This window comes from Antechinus flavipes, chromosome X (assembly GCF_016432865.1).
Source record: "Antechinus flavipes isolate AdamAnt ecotype Samford, QLD, Australia chromosome X, AdamAnt_v2, whole genome shotgun sequence".
Lineage (NCBI taxonomy): Eukaryota > Metazoa > Chordata > Mammalia > Dasyuromorphia > Dasyuridae > Antechinus > Antechinus flavipes.
This window is the reverse complement of record NC_067404.1, coordinates 56,477,564-56,486,700: the sequence shown is the minus strand read 5'-3', so window position 1 is coordinate 56,486,700 and position 9,137 is coordinate 56,477,564. Positions and strand designations below refer to the sequence as shown.

Sequence of the window (9,137 nt, the reverse complement as noted above, 5' to 3'; positions counted from 1 at the left end):
AGAGGTGACTGGGGGAGAAGGAAATGAGACAGGAGGTGTAGCAGGGACTGAAAGGAAACAGGAGCAACATTGTTCAGGAGGGAGAGCTGGGGCAGAGATGGTTACGAACGCTGCCATTGGAGGGAGAGGAGCTGGATTCAAATCCCAGTCGGACTCGTTAATACCCTGACTACAGCAGTCGCCTCACATAATAAAATATTTGCTAATTTCTAAATTAACAACATAAGGACTTATTTAATAAGCCCTGGATACCTGGACAGATATTCCTTTGCAGGCCTGATCTAATAAAGGTCACATGTTAGTCAAACTTCTGATATTTATTGTATCAATTTCTTCCAAGCTAAGAATTATTATTAAAAGGATCAGCTGCTTCCCTTGTATTTATTTCTCCTGAGATTTGCTCTTGTGGATGGGCAGCAGGCGAGTCAGGGACTGGAATCAGCTCCGCGCCGTCCCCGCTTCTGGGGGATAGAGGCCTGTGGCCGGTGACCTTTTAGAGGGAAAGAATAAACAGGACATTTTTCTGGGCCGGATTTACTGAGGATTCATGCCGACCTCGGGAGAATCCATCCCTTCCCTTCCCTTCCCTTCTTTCGGCTCCTCCTGCCCCTTCCCGAGGGTTAAAGGAGTGTTAAGTGGCTCCTGTCAGGGAAAAGCCAGGAAATCTGGGATTTAAAACGAGCCCAAGTGTAATACCAGGGTTTGGACACCGGATGGCAGGCGAAATGTGTAATATCCGGGCTGGCCACAGGTCGGCGCTATGATTATTACGTTTCCCTGTTGTTTCGACTTTGGACAGCAGATGTCAGCAAAAGACTGTCTTATATTTTTAAATAGCAATAAATTCATGAAAAAGTATTAATTTGGCGCCTATTATTTGCCGGGCCCTGCAATGAGTGCTGGGAACACAAAGACAAAAACCGAATAGCCCCTTTTTTCAGGGATTTTATCTAGAAAGGCCCATTATCAAGATAATATGTATTTTTATATCAAACATACAATCATAAAGGTGAGAATATAATGCATTCTAGGCATCCCAGCAGAGTCCCAGAGGAACCAGCATCTGGAAATCAAAGCAAGCCCATCCCTCCTACAGATCCTTCCCCCAGCTTGGTGCAAGGGGCAGAACAAACTTCTTTTGTGGCTTCCAGTTCCTCTTGTCCTCCAAAGTCAAATTCGGTAAACTGATGCAATTTGTGATGTTATACTTTTATGCTGGCTTTCCCTTTACAAATTCACATTTAATTGATGAACTAGGTATGAAAACCAGTAACTATTTCATTTATCTTTTCTTATCTTTCTGAATAGCTCTGTGTGTGTCTCACTTTGTCTCTCTTCTCTCTGTGAGTCTCTCTGTCTCTTTCTTCTCTCTGTTTCTCTTCTCTTCTCTTCTCTTCTCTTCTCTCTCTCCGCCTACCTTCTGTCTCTCTGGTTCTCTCTTCCCTGTCTCTCTCTCTCCCCTTCCTCTGTCTCTCTACTCCCTCCTTGTCTCTCTTTCTTTCCCTCTCTCCTACCTCTCTCTTCCCTCTGTTTCTTTCTCTTTCTCCTCTGTCTCTCTCTCTCCCCTTCCATCTCTCTCTCTCTCCTTCCTCCCCCTCACTCTCTCTCCTCTCTCTTCTCTCTGTCTTTGTCCTCCCTCTGTCTCTCTCTCTCTGTCCTCCCTCTGTCTTTCTCCTCCCTCCCTCTCTTTCTCTGTCTCTCTCTTCCCCCTCCATCTCTCTCTCCTCCTTTTGCCTGTCTCTCTCCTCCCTCTGTTGTTCCTCTCTCCTCTCTTCTCCCCACCTCTCTCTCTCTCTCTCTCTCTCTCTCTCTCTGTCTCTCTCTTCCCTCCCTCCTCCACCTTCTCTATTTGTCTCTCCTCTCGCCTCCCTTTCTTTTCTCCCTCTTTCTCTTCACTCTCTCTTTCTCCCTCCCTCTCTCCCACCTCTCTGTCTCTTTGTCTCCTGAATCTGTCTCTGTCTCTGTCTCTTTCTGTGTGTGTCTCTGTGTCTCTGTCTCATGAAAAAGAAAAAATAAGTCATTGTCCACAGCCTAGAGCCCAGGAAACCGTTTGCTCACGAACCCGAGGCAGATTTGAAGAAAGGCAGACATTGCCCGGAAGCCCCCACAGGGTCCAGGAGGGCGGAGGGGACCCCCCAGGATTCCTGCAGGAGATGGTTTGGAAGCTCAGTCTGGAAAGGGGAGAGAAGCTCAGAGGGGAGGGGAGGAGGGAGCGACTCCAGGCTTGGGGATGGGACTTACTGTCTCCCCCCCTGTCAGGAAGAAGCTATTATTAGATAATTCCCAGACTACCCCAAGATCCATCCCCCTGCCAGGGGACCTTCACACACCCTTTGAGACATGACCTGGGAGCTGATCTGCAGCTGCACTTGAGCTGCCTCCATCTCCCCCCTTAGAGCTCCCTGGCTCTGCCTCTCCTCCATGATCCCCCCTCCCTGGTGAGTTCCCCCCTTCACACCTGGGAAACCCCCAAGCTACATTTCCCCTCATGAAAGATCTGCTTATGATGACAATCTCTGCTCTGTTCCCTTCGGGCCTCAGCCCTCTCAGTGTGACTCTCCCTCCTCCCTCCCCCTCACGGCTCCATTCTCCTGATTCTGGCTAGCTCTAGTCAGTCTATCCTGCCAGACAAGGGGTTTCTCCTTTCTCCTGGTTAATTGTGGCTTCCCCTGGGGAACTTGTCTTTTTCCTCAGTCTACCTATATGTCACAGTGCTGATGAGGGTGAGACGATGACAGTAAAGATGTGAGAGGGACAAAAGTACCTACATGACAATGACATCACTTATCCTGTGACGGTGATTATGGTGATGTGACCACCATATTGGCCATGAGCAAAGCAAGTATAGTAGATGAAGAATTGTCCTTGAAGCCGGGAAGCCCTAGATTCAAGTTCCTCCTCTGACATACACTGGCTCTATGAACCTTTCGGTTCTCCTGGTCATTCTTTAATTACAAATTGCAGAAACGTGCTAACCTTTTATTGGGAGAGGGGCTATCCTCAACTGGGAGTTCCCTATACCAGTAAAGTCATGGATCCCATCCCCATCCCTGTTTCTATGTGGAAGCACTAGGGACACAAATATAATAAGTATAATTCCTATTTGCAGGTAGCTTACATTCTCACATATTTGTTTTCCTAGAACCTACTCCGGTAAATGAATTGCAGTAGGCACTTTTAAAATGTCTGTTATTACTTCTATAACAATATTAATGTTTATTTAATACCTTATAACAATTGGGCATAAATTATTTTATAGCCATAATCTCATTTTATCTCTCTCTCCCAAAGTCTGTGAAGCAAGCCATTTTACAGATGAAAAAAGTGATACTGATTTGCTCACGATCAAGAAACAACAGGGCCGGGACTCCAACTCAAGTCATCTGACTTCAAATATAGCATCATATGGACTCTCTAGGTGAGGCAAACAGAATTATAGAATTATACATCAATCATCTATCAGTCTTGCTTTCAGTCTTGCTTTCGTGGCAGATGTATTGAACCTTGAAGGATGAGGAAGTCTCTAGTAAATAAATACAGAAGGCCATGGCTTAAGCATATGAAATACATGCATATGTATGTGTTTACAGGTGCAAGTTTGCATGTCTATGTGATAGGGACCCAGTACGATCATTTAGAACACAGTCCAGGTGGAAATAGTTGAAATCAGAATGAAATAGTCCTAGATTAAGCATCCCTATGTCAACTTTGCTTTTGGATCACAAGGTAATTTATGGTGACAACATTTCATTTATATTAACAATTTTGAGACAACACAAGAACAAATGCATGTTCAGGTAGTTAATGAAAATGAATCATATATATTATACTACAGATATTTTGACACTCTTTTGGTTTAGTGCTGCTCTTTCTTTTCAAAGGATCTATGAACATCTCATCTATCTGTTCATGACAGGTAATTGTTTAAGTTCATACAAAGGGGAAAAAAAATCCAGCTACTTGTCAAAAAGGAGTGGGAGAAAAGTGAGATGCTGTTAACATTCATAAGAAGTAGAACAAGGTAGACTTTTAATGTGCTCTCAAAGAAGCCCTCATTTTCATAGGGACCATTTCTGTTACTGTGGTTACCTATTTTAAAACATACAAAGCTTTTACGGTCTAAAAAGATCCTTCCATGATGAGAAATTTGACCCGATAGCCATTAAATACAGCACAACAAATGTTAATTAAGCAACTGCTGTGGGCAGCTAGGTGGCCTTGCATGGATAGAGGCCTGAAGTTCCAGAAGTCCTGATTTCAAAGACAGCCTCAGACACTTGCTAGCTGTGTGACTTCTCTTACCTTCTCTAAGCCTTAGTTTTCTCATCTGTAAAATGGGAATAAAAATAGCATCTGTCTCACGGGATTGTTATGAGGATAAAATGAGCTGATATTTCTAAAGTGCTCAGCAGAGTGTCTGCTATATAATAGGTGTTTATTTTAAAAGAAGTCACTTTGTTAGAGATTAGGGATATAGAAGAATAAATGAAAAATGATCCCATCCCCCAAAGAGCTTGATTTCTCCAGGGAATATACAGATATATAAAACCAAAATAATAGGAAAAGGAAGAAAGCAAGAATAAGTGTGGGAAGGGTAAGAGCGACATGGAAACCTTGGAATAAAAGGGGGCACTTATAACTCACCCTTTAGGCAGGATTATAAGAGGCAAAAGTATAGTGTTCATGAGGTAGTTGAAGCACCAGAAGTGTGACTGGATTGCTACATCAGCATTCCTAAACCAATCACAGTCATGAAGTGATGCTGTGTAGTTGGGCCATTCCACTCTCGGTGTTCTCATTCTTCCCTTCCTTGCTAGAGATTAGTTTTTTAAATATATACAGAAAAAGTCTGAGCCTCTTGTGATTAAGTATGGGTTTCCCATGTTTCCTCACAATAATCAGTAATTGACCCTAATAGACAACAAAGCTTTCCCCTGAGCTTGATTGGCCCCTGACTCTCTTGGCAACTTCCTGATCACGTAAACTCCCAATTGTGTGAAGTTTGGGCCCTTTTAACTTGGTAGATTTTTAAAGACCATTTTTAAGACCATTTAAGACCATATACCTTGCCCAGTTAATCAGACATATTTCCATATGGAGGCCCAAAGGGCCACCTTCAGAGAAGCTTAGTACCACAGTATCCTTTTTTGCTGTATTTGGGCCGAGTACACCTTCTTTTGTTAATTTGAGTTCAATGACTCACAAAGGCCTTGTTTCATCTCAACGTGGAACCTAAACTAATAAGATGCAGGCATTAGGCCCACCCTAACATTTGAGCATAGTTGTTATTTGGGACGGGATGAGATAGCCTCATGGCTTACACCATAGTTGAGTTGGGGATGGCTGTAGAAATATGTTCAAGGAAAGGGAGCCGACAAGGACTCTTCTATTTCTGTATGAGGAGTCCTTTCTGTGGGACAGGAAGCAAGCAGAAATTAGCTCAGTGGGGCTAAAAGAGGCTTCCTGGGAGGGCCCAAAATCCAGAACTTCTGATCTATTGTTAACTTTCCTGCAGAATGTGGAATATCTGACATGATAAAACTGAAAGTGACCTGACCTATAACTTCGGCATCTCGAGAAAAAGCTCTTGGCTTTCAGGGACTGTGTAGTGAGAGCTAAGGAGCAGCTAATGGAGCTGGTGGTTGTGTAAGTGAAGGTTCTCTCCTGATTGACAGGCCACAGGCAGGAACTCACTCTGTGGTTTCTGACCCAAAGGTATCAGTTCCTATTGAGATCAAATCTGAAGCATGAGACAGGAGAAGGAAAGCAGACAATGAAACAGAGACTGGAGAATTCCTACCAGTGGTAATGAAGCTCTAGCCTTTTCCCATTTAGCTGTAAGGAAAAGGTGATTGCAGAAGTTCAAACAGAAACCTAAGAGCAATGACTTTAGAGAGTTTGGTCTAATAGTCTAAGCTGAGAAGTTCTCTCCAACTGAATTACGTCGGCTAGGGCAGTGGTTCTCCCAGTACCGTCCAGAGAATCTTGGGGTCTCTGAAAGCCTTTTAGAGAGTCTACAAATTCAAGATTAGTTTTTATTTCTAATGTGGTAAATATTTATAAACATAACTCATAAACAAAAACTCTTGGGACACATCCTCAGTAATTTTTAATAATATAAAGATACTGAGAACAAAAGTTTGAAAACTGCTGGACTGGGGGGATCTCTCCAAGGATTTACTGTTCCAGAATCAGCTAAATGGATTAGAGCTTGCAAAGAGGGAATGCTCTTTGTCTCCTTTTAGATTGCTGAGATGGGTAATTATTTATACCTGGTCCCCTAAAGAGCAATTCCCATTGCAGCCAGTTCCCTCTGGGGATTTGCAAGGGAGAAGATGAAGTTCCTAAAGGAAATGGTCAGAGAGATTGGATTTATATCTCCCTCCCAGAGCCTGGGCGACTAGCCTACCTAGCACTAGATTCTTAACTTAAATATCCTTGTCTGAGCACAGTTTCTGAACCGAATCTTATATTTGCTCAGAAAACAATCTCATTGTGGAGCAATTTAGCTCCATAGAACAAACATCCTCTCACCTCCTCCTATCTCCCTTCCCCTCTCTCATCCCCAACACTGAGATAAAATTAAACTGTCAAGTTTCATTTAGGTTCCACTGGAGAAAAATAATGTTTGAGAAGCAGGAAACTGTAGCCTGAGAAAGACTCAGAAGCTTATAAAATCTATACATTTGTTAACATTACCTAATGATTTTGAACTACAAATTGGAATGCATTTAAAATGAAACATTTCATACATTAGGTCTCAGAACTTACCTTTGGTAAGTCTTAGAAGGAAAGGCTGACAATTTTGGGGGGGGGATTGGGGGAGGGATTTTCATTGGAATCAAGATGGATCATATTTTTAGGTTGGGATTAGATAAATCTGTGTAACAACACACGGTAGCTATTAAATCAATCAATTAAAAGGCATTTAATGTTATTAAGTAGGCACTCCTACTATGTGCCAGGCAATATTAATCATTAGTTACAGTGTAATAAGGTTTATTATACTCAAGAAGCAGTTAAACTTGATTTCATTCTTTTGATGGTAAATCATATATGATTCTTTTAAAGATTTGTTAGAGAGTAGGAATTGTTTCCATCTTTGTCTCTTTGCATCCCTACCACCTACATAGCACTTACTACAAAGCTGGTGCTTAACAAATGCTTATTGAGTGATTAATGAGAAGTATGATAAAATTCTAGGAGTATTATTTTACATGATTATTATTTATTAATGATAAGCACAAGAATGAAGAGAGCAGCAACAATTTCCAGGCCACTGGTTTTTCCAACCTGGCCCAAACAGCCACCATCTGGAACCTGTGGAGAAGAGACCAGCCATCCCCACCAACTGCCACTCAAGAGGCAGGAGGGACAGTCTTGCTGAAGTAGCAGAGTATCCTTTGGGAAAGACAGGAGGCAACATGTACCAGGCAAATTGAATCACCACCACTATCACCCTGACTACCTCTCAAATCCTGATGGAAACAGCCCAGAACCCTAAAGCCAAGGGCCTTTGGAAAACCCCCACAAAGAAATCTGGGACAGTCTCTCAAAAGAGCAGCCCACCAGGCTAATGCCAGTCCCTTACTTTCAATCACAATAAAAAACAATTCTACCAACATCACATACATACTAATCAGAGAATTCTAGTAATTCTGACTTCTAACAAGTCTGCTTCCATCATAAATGTTCCTTAGGGCTGCTGACTCTCTCATTCTTCTTTCTTTCTGCACCTTACTCACTGTGGGCTCTAATGGGTGAGCTTTGACCTTTACCTTGCTTGCATTTGTATCCCCATCACTTAACATCACCATACTAAGTGATTAATAAATGTTCCCTCAGTATTTCTTTTTTCCTTCTTTTCTTCATTCCTTCCTTCTTTTTCTTTCTTTCTTTCTTTCTTTCTTTCTTTCTTTCTTTCTTTCTTTCTTTCTTTCTTTCTTTCTTTCCTCCATCCCTTCCTTCTTTCCCTCCTTCCCTCCCTCCCTCTGTCCCTCTTTTCCTTCCTTCCTTCCTTCCTTCCTTCCTTCCTTCCTTCCTTCCTTCCTTCCTTCCTTCCTTCCTTCCTTCCTTCCTTTCTGTTTGTCTCTTTTGTTTCTATCTGTCTATGCCTCTGTCTCTGTTTGTCTCTCTCACCATATGTGTACTCTCTGAAAGTACAAAGGAAGAACTTTCCTCTCCCAAGCTATTTTGGCAACTCTTTTACTCATACAGGCACACAGTATTATCATTTTCTCTACCAACGACAGAGTTTTATGCAAGTGCTCCAGGTTTAAGATCAGGGATACATTAGTATTTGGTGGATTTTTCCAATCTGAGAACTTTTCAGATGTAAGAAACAATCATATAAAAATTAACTTGAAATCTTGTAATAAGCCCTTTAATTCACAGCTTCTTTATCTGGCATCTGCTGACCCCTAAGGAATCAGTGGATAGATTTCAGGGAAGCCATGAATTCATTTTTGAAACATTTTGATCACTAAATTTCAATATAATTTGCTTTGTATTCTCAAATTTTATTTTATATCTTTAAAAACATTATTCCGAAGATAATAATGAATGTTGGAGGGGATGTGAGAAAACTGGGACACTGATGCATTATTGGTGGAGTTGTGAAATGATCCAACTACTCTGGAGAGTGATTTGGAACTATGCCCAAAGGGCTATGAAATTTTGCATACACTTTGATCCAACAGTGTTTCTACTGGGCTTGTATCCGAAAGAGATCATAAAAGAGGAAAAAGTATCGCATGTGCAAAAATGTGGCGGCCCTTTTTGTAGAGACAAGAAACTGGAAATTGAGTGGATGGCCCTTAGTTGGAGAAAGACTGATTAAGTTCTGGTATAGAAATGTCAGAGAATATTATTGTTCTGTAAGAAATGAGCAGGCTGATAACTTAGCCGTGAGTAGTATCAAGAGAACATTGTACACAGCAACAAGATTATGTGATGATCAACTGAGGTGATTTGAGGCAATTCTAATAGACTTGGGATGGAGAGAGCCATCTGCATCCAGAGAGAGAACCATGGAGAATACTCAAAGCATAGGATTTTCACCTTTTTGCTGCTGCTGTTGTTTGTTTGCTTAGTTTTTTCTTTCTTGTATTTTTTCCCCTTTTGGTCTAATTTTTCTT

General features: G+C 41.8%; 1 long non-coding RNA gene across 1 annotated transcript; it reads right to left on the bottom strand.

Moving 5' to 3' along the window:
• Positions 1–298: 298 nt before the first annotated feature.
• LOC127543230 (uncharacterized) lies at positions 299–4,799 on the bottom strand. Its single transcript, XR_007949164.1, has 2 exons — positions 4,645–4,799; positions 299–490 (listed from the first exon to the last, which is right to left on the bottom strand). It is a non-coding gene; the product is annotated as an uncharacterized LOC127543230 (long non-coding RNA).
• Between the last annotated feature and the right edge of the window lie 4,338 nt (positions 4,800–9,137).